This window comes from Callithrix jacchus, chromosome 2 (genome assembly GCF_049354715.1).
Source record: "Callithrix jacchus isolate 240 chromosome 2, calJac240_pri, whole genome shotgun sequence".
NCBI lineage: Eukaryota > Metazoa > Chordata > Mammalia > Primates > Cebidae > Callithrix > Callithrix jacchus.
Window position 1 is genome coordinate 86,495,672 of NC_133503.1, and position 12,736 is coordinate 86,508,407.

Sequence of the window (12,736 nt, forward strand, 5' to 3'; positions counted from 1 at the left end):
AGTAGGCAAGGACTTCATGAACAAAACACCAAAAGCATTGGCAACAAAAGCCAAAATAGACAAATGGGACCTAATCAAACTCCACAGCTTCTGCACGGCAAAAGAAACAGTCACTAGAGTGGATCGGCAACCAACAGAATGGGAAAAAATGTTTGCAGTTTACCCATCTGACAAAGGGCAGATATCCAGAATTTACAAAGAACTCAAACAGATTTACAGGAAAAAAACAAACAAGCCCATTCAAAAGTGGGCAAAGGATATGAACAGACACTTTACGAAAGAAGACATATATGAGGCCAACAATCATATGAAAAAATGCTCATTGTCACTGGTCATGAGAGAGATGCAAATCAAAACCACATTGAGATACCATCTCACGCCAGTTAGAATGGCGATCATTAAAAAATCTGGAGACAACAGATGCTGGAGAGGATGTGGAGAAAAAGGAACACTTTTACACTGTTGGTGGGAGTGTAAATTAGTTCAACCATTGTGGAAGACAGTGTGGCGATTCCTCAAGGTCTTAGAAATAGAAATTCCATTTGACCCAGCAATCCCATTACTGGGTATATATCCAAAAGACTATAAATCGTTCTACTATAAGGACACATGTACACGAATGTTCATTGCAGCACTGTTTACAATAGCAAAGACCTGGAATCAACCAAAATGCCCATTGATAATAGACTGGATTGGAAAAATGTGGCACATATACACCATGGAATATTATGCAGCAATCAGAAATGATGAGTTTGTGTCGTTTGTAGGGACATGGATGAATCTGGAGAACGTCATCCTCAGCAAACTGACACAAGAACAGAAAATAAAACACCACATATTCTCACTCATAGGCGGGTGATGAAAAATGAGAACACATGGACACAGAAAGGGGAGTACTAAACACTGGGGTCTATTGGGGGGAAAAGGGGAGGGCCAGTGGGAGGGGGAGGTGGGGAGGGATAGCCTGGGGAGAAATGCCAAATGTGGGAGAAGGGGAGAAGGAAAGAAAAGCACACTGCCATGTGTGTTCCTACGCAACTGTCTTGCATGCTCTGCTCATGTACCCCAAAACCTAAAATCCAATAAAAAATTTAAAAAAAAAAAATGTTTTCTTACACTGAACATTTATTAATCTTTCAGATATCACCTTTTGTTCAGAATTCAGAGTTATTAATGGCCCTTGCCATACCGATGCTTTCTAACTGAGCTCCTCTCTACCCCAAATATAAGAGACTCTTAATAGTTAGGCAGGAATATCATCGCTCCTATTCATCATGAAGAAGTTACAAAGGTGAATCTTTGTCTCTCTACAACCCTTAGGATTAAGGGTTCTCTTATAAAAGGGAGTGTGGGCTGTGTGCAGTGGCTCATGCTGGTAATCCCAGCACTTTGGGAGGCTGAGGTGGGTGGATCACCTGAGGTCGGGAGTTCAAGACCAGCCTGACCAACATGGAGAAACTCCATCTCTACTAAAAATACAAAAAGTTAGCCGGGCATGGTGGTGGTTAATCGGAGCTACTTGGAAGGCTGAGGCAGAAGAATCGCTTGAACCCAGGAGGTGGAGGTTGCAGTGAGCCAAGATCATGCCACTGCACTCCAGCCTGGGCAAAGGGAGCGAAACCATCTCCAAAAAAAGGGAGTGGGGGAATGTCAGAGGCATTTGAACAAGAGTGCCTCTATCTTGATAGAGGTTGGGTAAAATAAAGCTGAGATCTACCTGGCTACATTACCAGTAAGTAAGTCGCAGAATAAGATAGGAAGTCCACACAAGACCTTGCTAATAAAACAGGCTGTAGTAAAGATGGCCAAAACCCACCAAAACCAAGACAGTGACGAGAGTGACATCTGGTCGTCTTCACTGCTCATTATATGCCAATTATAATGTTGTTTTGTTTCGTTTTTTGTTTTGCTCTTGTTGCCCAGGCTGGAGTGCAATGGCTCAATCTTGGCTCACTGCAACCTCTGCCTCCCTGGTTCAAGCAATTCTCCTATCTCAGCCTCCTGAGTAGCTGGGATTATAGGCATGTACCACAACACCCGGCTAACTTTTTGTATTTTTAGTAGTGATGGCATTTCTCCATGTTGGTCAGGCTGGTCTCGAACTCCCAACCTCAGGTTATATGCTCTCCACGGCCTCCCAAAGTGCTAGGATTACACATGTGAGCCACAGGCCCAGCCACTATTTATAATGGATTAGCATGCTAAAAGACATTTCTACAAGCACCAGGACAGTTCACAAATGCCATGGAAACATCTGGAAGTTACCCTATATTATCTAAAAAGGGAGGAAACCTTAACTCTGGGAATTGTCCATCCCTTTCCCGGAGAAAACTCATGAATAATCCACCCCTTGTTTAGTATGTAATAAAGAAGTAACCATAAAAATGGCTAACCAGCCTAAAATAAGTAAATAAATAAATAAAAGATGGCAAATTTAACTGACAAATGTTGTGTTTGTTTGTTCGACAAACCAGCAATTACCTGCCTCTCTCCCCCTCCTCAAGCCTCACTATTCTCTGAGACAAACAATACTGAAATTAGGTAAATTAATAACCCTACACTGGACTCATGATAAAACTTCAGTGGGTAAGAAGTTGCTTCTTATGGAAGGGTAAAGAAAGTGGTTTCTTGAGATGGAATCTACTACTAATGAAGATTCTGTGAACACTGTTGAAATGACAACAAAGGATATAGGACATTACACAGATTTAGCTGATAAAGAAGCAGCAGCATTTGAGAGGACTGATTACAATTATTTTTTAGTACAGATTGGGTCTCACTATGCTGCCCAGGCTTGTCTCAAACTCCTGGACTCAAGCAATACTCCTGCCTTGGCCTCCCAAAGTGCTAGGAATATAAGTTAGAGCCACCATGCCCAAATTTTCTGAGGGTAAAATACTATCAAACAGCATCACTTGCTACAGAGAAATCTCTCATGATAGAGTCAATTGATAAGGCATACTTAATTGTCTTAAGAAATTGGCACCATCGGCCAGGAGCAGTGTCTCACGCCTGTAATCCCACCACTTTGGGAAGCTGAGGAGGTCAGATCACTAGGTCAGGAGTTTGAGACCAGTCTGGCCAACCTAGTGAAACCCTGTCTCTACTAAAAACACAAAAATTAGCTGGGCATGGTGGCATGCACCTGTAGTCCCAGCTACTCGGGAGGCTGAGGCAGGAGAATCATTTGAACTCGGGAGGCAGAGATTGTGGTGAGGGGAAATCATACCACTGCACTCCAGCCTGGGCAACAGAAAGGCAACAGAAAGAGAGGCAACAGCCTGTCTCAAAGAAAAAGAAGAAAAAAAGAAAAGAAATCGGTACAGTCACCCAACCTTTTGGCACAGTCACCCAACCTTTAGCAACCACTACCCTGATGGGTCAGCAGCCATTAGCATTAAGGCAAACAAAAACATTCCAAATCATCGAAGGCTCAGATGATCATTAGAGTTTTTAGCAATAAAGTACGTCTAATTAAGGTATGTACTTTTTTTAGACATAAAGCTATTGCACACTTAATAAACTATAGTGTCGTGTAAACATTTATATGCACTGTGGAACCAAAATATTAGTGTGACTTGCTTTATTGAGATAATCACTTTACTGCAGTGGTCTGAAACCAAACTCACAATATCTCTGAGGTATACCTGTACAGAAAAGAATGATACATCTTCGTATATGTCCCTGTGCAGTGATCTCCAGGATATATCATTAAGTTAAAAAAAAAGCTAGTTGAAATCAAATGTTTTAGTATACTACTGTTTATCTAAGAAAACGAGTGGGGGCACAAATATGCTAGTATTTGTTTATATTTTTTTAATGGAAGGATAAGCCATAAGGTTTTTTATTTTACATAGGTAACACTACTGATTATTTTTACATGCATCTTTTGATCCCATAAATCTGCTAGTAGTGAGAGCTTCTACATACAGAAGAAAAAATAATTCCCTTTGATCAATGTAGTGCTGGGGACAGCCTCATACCCCCTTCCTTTTTTTTTTCCAATAGTAATCAGTGAGAACAGAAAGTAATAAAGTGAGGAGAAAAAAAGATGCTAAATTTCAGTAGATACACTTCATGCACTGTATGATTTAAAATTATCAATATGCTTTACACAAATATAAAACAAAATTCGTTTTTTAAAAAATCCTACAAATACAAAATATGAGACTGGGCAGCTAGTTTGTATTTTAAGGAGAGAAGACCAATCCAAGTGATTTTAAAACCAGTCATTTGACTGTACACTCCTCATGGAACAGGATGAAGAACAAAATAACTTATTTGGTTTATTTTCAAGTTTTTAAGACAGGCACAGTGGTTCGAGCCTGTAATGCCAGCATTTTGGGAGGCTGAAGTGGTAGGATCGCTTGAGGCCAGGAGCTCAACACCTGCCTGGGCAACATTGCAAGACCCCCACCTCTACGAAAAAGTTTTAAAAAGAATATGTAAATTTGAAAAGAACCTCTAAAAAAAAGTTCAAATATATTTCTAGCTCAATGAAAACAAACTAACTTGTGCCCCCAAATTTCTAAGCACCGTATTTTCAAAATTCAATCCTCTTGTGCCTATTTTGATTCTTAAATGAATGTACCATTCTAAGTTTGTTAATGTTCAAGAAGAATGTTTTCAAACTGCATTTCTTACCCTTAAGGGTAAGGAACATGTTTTACACATGCTTGATTTAATCATTCCACAAATATTTAATGTGGGCTTCTGCTATGAGCCTACCATGAATGAGGCACTGTGCCAGCTATGTTCTTGTTATACAAAGGCCTCGTTCATCGTATATGCTGGTAATGGATGGCTGAAGGACGTGGTGTGGAATTGTGGTCTTCCTGACATCCTGCTGCCCTTCTCCCACTGTGATGCCTGAGGGGTTTGGTGGCAGGAACCGACTAACCCATTTTCAGCTCCAGAGATGCCTCCTATTTTAACTCCATCTAGTTAACTGACCCTCCTTGCCATGATGGTTGGTTAAGATAACTCTGGCCTCAGCAAATTGGCACTGGAATTCCTCTGGAATTCTGTGTTGGCAAATTCCTCCGGAATTCTGTGTTAAGAAATCAACTGGGGATAATGAGAAAGAAACTGAAGGGAGACTTACTTGCTCAGGGTTTCTGGGGAGGAAAGTGCCCTTACTATTAAATGTGGCCGGGCGTGGTACCTCATGCCCACAACAATCCCAGCACTTTGAGAGGCCAAGGTGGGTGGATCATTTGAACGCAGAAGTTCAAGACCAGCCTGGGTGACATGGTGAAACTGTCTCTACAAAAATACAAAATTTGCTGGGCGTGATGGCATGTACCTGTAGTCCTAGCTACTTGGGAGGCTGAGGTGGGGGAATCACCTGAGCCTGGGGAGGTCAAGGCGGCAGTGAACTTTGATTGTACCACTGAACTCCAGCCTGGACAACAGAATGAAATCCTGTGTCAAGAAAAAGAAGAAGCTATTCTGAAACAGAAGAGCCACTCTCAGGGAGCCAGGCTCCTTCACTCAGCGTCTCGGCCTTGTTCTAAAAAATACAAAATAGCGTGGCCAGGCGCGGTGGCTCACGCCTGTAATCCCAGCACTTTGGGAGGCCAAGGCGGGTGGATCACGAGGTCAAGAGATTGAGACCATCCTAGTCAACATGGTGAAACCCCGTCTCTACTAAAAATACAAAAAATTAGCTGGGCACGGTGGCGCGTGCCTGTAATCCCAGCTACTCAGGAGGCTGAGGCAGGAGAATTGCCTGAACCTAGGAGGCAGAGGTTGCAGTGAGCTGAGATCGTGCCATTGCACTCCAGCCTGGGTAACAAGAGCGAAATTCCATCTCAAAAAAAAAAAAAAAAAAATAGCAGTGTAGCAAACCACCATGGAACACTTTACCTATGTAACAAAGCTGCACGCTCTGCACATGTACCCCAGAGCTTGAATAAAAATTTTTAAAAAAGAAAATACACACACACTCACACACACACACACACACACACACACACACATATATAATGGCACTACAATAACAATAAAATGCCACAAATCACTGTTGATTCCAAGGCAGGGATTACATTGTGCTTATTTTAAAAACAACAGAAAACTACCAGAAACTGGGTGCTATCAGGGTATTGCTAATTTTGTGGTACCATTTACATTTTGGTTATGCTTTTTAAAAGTCTTTACCTGTCAGATATACATAGTAAAATATTTACAGATAAAACTATGTCTTGAATTTGCTTGAAAATACTCTAGAATTTTTTTTTTTAAGACAGGGACTGGGGGTAGTGAATGAAAGAACTGCAAAATAGTAAAGGTTAAGTAATGGGTAAATGATGGTTTATTAAATTGTTCAGTTTTTATAGTATAATCCATAAAAGCTTTAAAACAATAATGATCACAATAATATATCACATTATGATGCTATATATAAGAAGCTGCCATGTGTACTGAAGAGCATGACACATTTCTAATTGTTTATCAAGTGAATCAGAGAGTCCAGATCCCAAGAAGATATATTTGTCATGTATAACACATGCAGTCAGTCAAGCATTTAAAATGGACTTGAATCTAATTCAATGCTTTGATTTTTACAGCTACAAAAACTGAAGTCTCAGCCTGGATGTGGTGGTTCACGCCTGTAATCACAGAACTTTGGGAGGCTGAGGCAAGTGGATCACTTAAGGTCATGAGTTCAAGACCAGCCTGGCCAACATGGTGAAACCTAGTCTCTACTAAAAATACAAAAAGTTAGCCAGACATCCTGTGGTCCCAGCTACTTGGGAGGCAGAGGCAGGAGAACAGCTTGAACCCAGGAGGCAGAGGCTGCAGTGAGTGAGCGCAGTGAGCCAAGATCACACCACTGCACTCCAGCCTGGGTGACACAAGGAGATTTTGTCTCAAGAAACAAAAACAAAAAACTGAAGTCTAATACATTCATACTTTTGTATCATGACCTAAGTAGTAATTTTAGTTTTGTTGTTTTTATCAACAATGTATCTTAAAATTGAAAATACCAGCCTAAAATGGCATCAAAGACCTATTACTCCCAGTTCTTAGAATGGACTGTTCTCTATCCTCAACTTGTAAGACCAGTCAAGAGCATCTGGTACCTTCTTTCTTATAAAGCATCTTCTGCCCTCTCTTCTAGCCTCACACTCCGGGGTTTCTTTCTCCCTCTGGCTTCTGTGGTGGGTCTTCTTTGCTCACTGAAGTTTTAAAGCTTTACCCTTTGTCCTCCCTCGTTCTCTGTGGGGTTGTTTTTTTTTTTTAACTTTTATGCTGAATGTCCCCTGAGAGCCATATTTCTAAGCAGACTTCAATCTACCCTAGACTCCAAAATCAAATAGCTACACCCATCACCAAAAACTCAGCGAGTGCCCACATGAAATATCTTCCCTCACAGGAGGTTCTTATTTGCTTACTGGTACCTGCACTCACAGGAGTCACCCGGCTGCTGTACATCTGGTCACCAGGTTCTGGAGATTCTTGCAGTCATCCCTTCCTTTTCATGTTCAAAGCTAAAGTCTTAGTTCTAGCCTTCATCTTCTCCTTTCTGATCATTTGTAAGTGTCTCTTAAATGATGAGTGCTCCAGGATCATTGCTATGGTCTGATTGTCTCTCCCAATTTCACATGTTGAAATTCTAACTCCAATGTGATAGTATTAGATGGTAAGGCCTTTTGGGAAGTGATTAGGTCAGAGGCAGAGCCCTCATAACTGGGATTAGTACCCTTATAAAATAGGTCCCCGTGAGATCTTTGCCACTTTGCCACACAACAAGCAGGGATCACCTGTAAACCTGGAAATGCGCCTTCACTAGACACTGAATCCACTAGCACCTTGATCTTGAACTTCCCAGCCTCCAGAACTGTGAGAAATAAATTTCTGTGGTTGATAAACTACCCAGTTGATTGTATTTTGTTAAAGTAGCCTGAAATAAGATAGTCATCTTTCTAAATGCAAAGCTCATCATGTTACTTCCTTCCTTAACATTCTCCTATAACTTCCCTCTTAAAGGGTAGTCAGCTGGTCTCTCCACCACTCTTACTGCAATCACTTTGCACAATCCCAAAATTCCAGCCTGTAGCATGACCCTCCACCTAACTCTCTGAGCTGCTGCATGCCTCAAGATCACTGTTCTTCTGATTTTTCTCCTCCTATGAAGATTATATCACTCATTATTTATTCAATAGACATGTACTGAATTCTGTATTAGGATACAACAGTGGAGATGGACACTACCTAGCCTCAAGCTTAGGGACAGAGGATATTAAATAAGCTATTTGGATGGAAGAGAATAATCTCCCAAGGAGATTACTTGAGGTCAGGAGTTCAAGACCAGCCTGGCCAACATGGTGAAACCCCGTCTCTACTAAAAATACAAAAAATTAGCCAGACATAGTGACACGTGTCTGTAGTCCCAGCTACTTGGGAGGCGGAGGCAGGAGAAGAGCTTGAACCCAGGAGGTGGAGGCTGCAGTGGGCCGAGATCACACCACTGAACTCCAGCCTGGGTGACACATGGAGATTTTGTCTCAAAAACAAAAAACAAAAAGCTAAAGTCTAATACATTCATACTTTTGTATGTGACCATTTGGGTTCATCTGTATTTTCTTACACTATCATCTCCTACTTCTCATAAACTGATTTAGAAATGATCCTCCCCACCCCACCCCTTTTATTTTTGGTGTAACTGAGTTTTAAAGTGGCTTATAAGATTTTGTCCTGTATTTCCTCTTTCTAAAATTCACAATCCTAGCAAAAACCTAATCAGATTTCAAAGTCAGCATTTCCTAAACACCCCACCCCCACCTCAGCACAGCCACCCTGCCAAGCCAAACTGACCTCTCCCTTCCTCAAGTCCCCGGATACAAGGCTCCAGCTGACATCGGGGAACCCTGGCCTAGCTCTGAGCAGCTTCTGTATGGACTGAAAATCCCTAAGGGCAGGAACATCACCAACATAGTACAGGCCCACAGTAAAGCTTATATGTTTAAATGGCAAAATGTCATTCTTTCAAGGTAAATTACTTAGTACTGAGTATAAATTTTTATAAACCTCTTGAATAACAATTGTGCAATATCTATAAAAACTTTAAAGGGCTGGAAGTACCACTTGTAGTTAAGGCTCTACGGAAACCTTAGTAGTGGGCCTAAAAAAGCATGTCCAAGGATGTCTCGGCCATCAGCAGATACCTGGGTAAATGAATTATGGCACATCCCACCATGGAAGAGCCTGTCTCCAGTAGTTAGAGGAGGAAGACCTCTCCATATCAACACTGAAAGATGTCCATAAATTGTAAGATGACAGATATAGTAAAATCTTGCCATTTATTTTTTTAAAAGAAAAAAAAGTATGTGCTCACAGCACAGGAAAAAATTTCTAAGATACACCAAGACACTTTATTTCTGGGGGAATGAGACTAGAAGCAAAGAGGAGAAACCAACCATTTCTACCTTAAACTACCTATCACTGAATTTGTTAGAATGTGATGTAATGTGTTTATTTTATCTATCTATCTATCTATCTATCTATCTATCTATCTATCTGGCAACAGAATCACGCTCTGTGGCCTAGGCTGGAGTGCAGTGACACCATCTTGGCTCTCTGCAACCTCCACCTCCCAGGTTCAAGCTATTCTCCTGCCTCAGCCTCCCAAGTAACTGGGATTATAGGTGCTCACCACCATGCCCCACCGTTTTAAATTTTTTAACATAAACATGGGCCAGGCTCAGTGGCTCACACCTTTTTTTTTTTTTTTTTTGAGACGAAGTTTCGCTCTTGTTACCCAGGCTGGAGTGCAATGGCGCAATCTTGGCTCACCACAACGTCTGCTTCCTGGATTCGAGCAATTCTCCTGCCTCAGCCTCCTGTATAGCTGGGATTATAGGAGTGCGCCACCATGCCCAGCTAATTTTTTGTATGTTTAGTAGAGACGGGGTTTCACCATGTTGACCAGGATGGTCTCGATCTCTTGACCTCATGATCCACCCGCCTCGGCCTCCCAAAGTGCTGGGATTACAGACTTGAGCCACTGCACCCCACCCTGGCTCACACCTTTAATCCCAGCACTTTAGGAGGTCAAAGTGAGAGGATCCCTTAAACCCAGGAGTTTGGGACCAGACAGTGCAACATAATGAGATCCCATCTTTACAAAAAGTACAAAAATCAGCCAGGTGTGGTGACTTTTGCCTGTGCTACTCAGGAGACCAAGGGGGAGGATCACTTGAGCCCAGGAATCCAAGGCTAGGATTGTACCATTACACTCCAGCCTGTGTGACAGAGCAAGACTCTATTTCTTAAAAACACACATATATTAGCCGAGTGTGGTGGGCACCTGTAATGCCAGCTACCTGGGAGGCAGGAAAACTGCTTGAACCCAGGAGGCGGAGGTTGCAGTGAGCCAAGACAGTTCCATTGCATTCCAGCATGGGTGACACAGGGTGACTCCATCTCAAAAATATAAAAATAAAAACACACACATACAAACATAATCGCTAAAGTAAAACGCTATTTTTTGCACTAAAGTGTACATTATTTTACCAGCTTCTTATTTAGGAAACAAAGATATTTTTTAAATTCCGGGTTTTTTTTTTTTTTTAGCTGCTAATATTCATAGCTTGTTCACTGCTATATTCCTTATACCCCTAATACAGACACAGAGCAGGCACTCAGTAAATATTTGTTGAATGAAAAAACTACTGTACAATTATAAAGCCAGTTTTTCAGAGGGGAAAAGCACCTAACATCTGGTTCACAAATTCACAGAGGCCAAAAAAAAAATCACTTCAGAAGGTATTTTAGAGCTGGACGTGGTAGTTCACGCCTGTAATCCCAGCACTTTGGGAGATATAGGCTGGTAGATTGCTTGAGCACAGGAGTTCTAGACTAGCCTGGGCAACATGGAGAAACCCTGTCTCTATAAAAAATTTAAAAATTAGCCAGGAGTGGTGGTGTGTGCCTGGAGTCCCAGCTACTCCGGAGGCAGAGGTGGAAGGATTACTTGAGCCAAGGAGGCAAAGATTGAGGTGAGCTGAGATCACCCCACTGCACACTTGCCTAGGTGCAAAAGACTGTCTCAAAAAAGATAACAGAGATTTTAACAGTTTAGCTCCCAATCTGGATGAGTTAGGATTTTTTTAAGCAAATATTTAAAGAGTGAAATCTCATCACGTAAGTAATCTTCAAACTCTACCGAATTTGTCCGAAAAAAGAGCTCCTTCAAATCAGTTTAATTCACAACCTGGAGTGTGGCACATGCCTGGTCATAAATACAAATAATAAAAAGATACATAAAGCTTTGGGAGAAAAACACAGCTGTCTAATAGACGAAAATCAATAATGGACAACGAGTCTTAATTATGGTCTATTTCAAAGTGCTTATTTCTGCAGGTAATTAACTTTTAGCTTGAACCAGTGAGATCAACTTCATCTTTTCTTTGAAAGCCAACGCCCCTAACAAGGTGCCTTTTGATCTTCAGATCCTAAAAGAATGTCCCATAGATGGTAAGCCCTCTATGACCACTGACAGTGCTGATGGGAGAAGCGAGGTACCTGGGAGACCAAACAACAAGCAAGGTTTTAGGCTCAAGAGACTTGTTTAAAATCTCCAAGAAAAAAAAACAGCCTTGAACAAACTCGAGTTTTTTTTTTTTTTTTAAGGAAGATACAGACTAACGAAATGTGAATGCATTGGAAAGGATAATTTATATAAACAACTGCCACTGTGGAGCACAGCTCCCTCTCCGTGCAGTTTCCTTCCCAAAGAAAGCACTTTTAACAACTTGCTTCAGAACACTTGACCCAGCAGTCTACACGATTCTAAAAACCCACCCACTTCCTGGACTAGTTTTTCAATCACTGTTTTTCATTCTAAATCTTCCTTTGAGAGGGTAATTTAGTCCCAACTATGAAAACACAAGGGCCCAAACAGACTGTCACCAAATATCAGTAATGTTTAGAGGAGGGAAGTAAAAACACTCTCCGTCAAACTAACCTAACGGGTGTTTAGCGAGCGAGTGACTGGTGTAAATAAAATAACAATCCCTTCAGACTGTCCTGCAATCTTCCTCCAACCCTCCCGGCTCTTTAACAACTGAAAATAAATTCCTCCAAGGTGCAGGCCCTCTCAGACATTTCTGCCACTAGCAATGACTGTCCAGGAAAGAATGCTTTGAATTCACTGGGAAATCTCCACCAACAATTCACTTAGTAAACTTGTTACTCAAAGGACCCATGCCTTAGTCTCTACTCTCCCCTTCCCTCTTGAGACCACCGGTCCTGGTTCACATATCTCGGTGACCACAGTCGGTGACTACGTCCTGGGTATGAAACAGGTGACCAGCAAGTGATTTTGCCATTTCATGGAACTGCACAACTCAAAAAGAAAAATCTTTGGAAACCATCTCAAATCAATACGTGTGTTCAGTTTGGTTAATAAACAGCTACAAATGATTAAAAAAAAAAAAACAGGTTTTCCAGTTGAACGAACTGTACAGAACCTGGAAGCCAGTGTGAACCTGCCGCGAAGCTACTACTGTCTGGACTGAGGGCAGCTGTGCCAGAAAGAAACGCAGCCCATGCTGGACGCCCGAAGGCAGGTGGCCAGGAGAATGGCGAGCGCTGCGTCCGAGGACTGGACTCCCCGCGTTCCTGCCCCGAGGCCGGGAGCTCAGCCGGGAGGAGAAGGGTTGGACCCCGAGGGGCTGCGGGCGTCCGCAGCCGCCGCGCCAGGGAGGGGCGCCCGTTTCCTTGACAACCG

General features: G+C 42.0%; 1 protein-coding gene across 10 annotated transcripts in view; it reads right to left on the minus strand.

The window, feature by feature from the left end:
* Positions 1-12,736, minus strand: part of SNX24 (sorting nexin 24) — a 178,669-nt gene that overhangs the window by 165,697 nt on the left and 236 nt on the right. The window contains exon 1 of one of the 10 annotated variants that reach the window (XM_078364999.1): positions 12,477-12,703. The exons of the other annotated variants lie outside the window; for them this stretch is intronic. The gene's annotated coding sequence lies outside the window, so the exon portion shown is untranslated. Of the gene's footprint in view, positions 1-12,476; positions 12,704-12,736 lie in introns of those variants that run through there. 10 annotated transcript variants of the gene reach the window in all.